Source organism: Octopus bimaculoides, chromosome 2 (genome assembly GCF_001194135.2).
Source record: "Octopus bimaculoides isolate UCB-OBI-ISO-001 chromosome 2, ASM119413v2, whole genome shotgun sequence".
NCBI lineage: Eukaryota > Metazoa > Mollusca > Cephalopoda > Octopoda > Octopodidae > Octopus > Octopus bimaculoides.
The window spans coordinates 53624406-53626553 of NC_068982.1; the positions used below are offsets into that span (position 1 = coordinate 53624406).

At 34.7% G+C, this 2148-nt stretch overlaps 1 long non-coding RNA gene across 2 annotated transcripts in view; it reads right to left on the reverse strand.

The window, feature by feature from the left end:
- The window catches only part of LOC128250985 (uncharacterized), a 69384-nt gene that overhangs the window by 64824 nt on the left and 2412 nt on the right, over positions 1 to 2148 (reverse strand). The window lies entirely within an intron of this gene.

Here is a 2148-nt window from a genome sequence, read left to right on the forward strand (position 1 = left end):
ATATATATATATTTGTGTGGTTGAAAATGCACCTGAACTTGAAAAACTTGTAATTGTTTTTAAATGAATTTATTTACATACATACTAAACTAGTTGCAACAATATTTTTGTTTATCAATGCTAAAAATTTAAAATTGTGAAGCAGAAAAATATGTTTAAAAGATTCAATTAAGGTACCGTTGATGTTTACTTCCCAACAGTGTTGTCTTCGTTTCAATATCGCAGCACCTTTGACAAGTGTCTTCAATTGGAGCCCCGACCAAAGCCTTGTGAGTGGATTTGGTAGGTGCAAACTGAAAGAAGGCCGTCATACATACATGCATACATACATATATATGTACATACATACATACATACATACATACATACATACATACATACATACATGCATATGTGTGTACATCTTTGTTTTGGCCCCACCAGCGCTTGACAACCGCTGTTGGCTTGTTTACATTTCCATAACTGGATGGTTCGGCAAAAGATAATAAGTGCGAAGTTTAAAAAAATAAGTGTCAGGCTTAAAAAAGTAAGTATTTGTGTCGCTTTGTTTTACTAACCACTTCAAGATGCTGTCCCTGGATGGCCGCAGTTCAATGAGAAAATATATATACAAAACCCAATTTTTGAAGAAATTTCAGTAATTTTGTCGAATTTCTTGGTAGTCTGTATGTTTGGGCTTACAGTTATGTAATGGTAAGAAGCTATCATCTCTATATAAACCACCAGAGATTGACATAAAATGTTCATTTAATTAAGTCAGAATATGCATTCCTACAATACTGCGTCGTCAGTTGGCACATGCGGTATACGTACAAAATCGTATTTCACAGTTTGTATCTGAGTTGGTTTTATAAATTCTGCCGTTAATATCAACACTGAATCTCTCTCTCTCTCTCTCTCTCTCTCTCTCTCTCTCTCTCTCTCTCTCTCTCTCTCTCTCTCTCTCTCTCTCTCTCTCTCCCTCTCTCTTTCTCTCAAATGGATATGATTTATAGTGTATAGAGCACATTCTAAAATGCAAAATAGTATCAGATACTGCGGCTAAATAACTTCTTTAATAAGTAATTTAGCCGTGGTGTAATGGCTGAAAGAAACCTGTCGTCAGATGTTGGTAAAAAATGAGAAACATACAACTAATCTGCAATAATGGAGATTTTACGCAACTGTTCTTTCTTGATGAAGAAAATGGGGCCAGAGAGGTTTCTAAGCTAAAAGAGTTCATATTTTCAAAAACATTATCAAGGTAAATTTTACTGCTATTTCAAGCATGTCGAAAAACCACTTAGGAGCTTTCGTAAAAGTAATGCGTTTCTGATTAAGTTGTTGCTGGAATACATCAGAAGCTTATTCAATCAAAAAATAATAAGAAAATATGAGAATTTCTTAATGGAACATTGAAATTGACAATGTTATAGTGTTAAAAGAAAACTCTTAACTATGTACTGAAGCGCGCGCACGCACGCACGCACACACACACACACACACACACACACACACACACACACAAGTAACATACACATACATACATACATACAAAAACATATACAATATATAGTGTTAAATGTAGAGCATTAGTCACACAAAAACCGGAAAAAGATTGGTAACAGAGCTTATAGTATATTGTATCTACATAGCTAAGATTACTTAAAATGGGATAGGTTCCACTAAAACTGATTTGCTGAAAAACAAGAATCTACTTTTATTAAATATGCTAGTTTAGCTTCACTATAAGGAATTTAAAAAAATTGCAACACTCCAGGTTTTATCATTTCCCATCCAGAAAAATTAAGATCGATCTGAATCGTTTTTACCCACCATCCCTTTTTGTGCCACAAGTAGATAAAACTTTGCGCTGTAATCAATTTGTTCACTTTAGGGTGCTGAAAAGTTCCTAGCTTTAAGAGTATCGCGAAAGGCCTGGTTGGAGGCCCAACATTCTGAGTTCTTTTATAGAGCCTAAAAAATGTGAAGGACCACTGCAATAAGTCCGTCAATCTGAGAGGGGAATATGTTGAAGAAAATCATAATTAACTTATCCTCCTGTATTTTCTTTTGCCCAAAGCCAGGAACTTTTCAGCACCCAATCGTGTATATATATATATATATATATATGTGTGTGTGTGTGTGTGTGTGTGTGTGTGTGTGTGT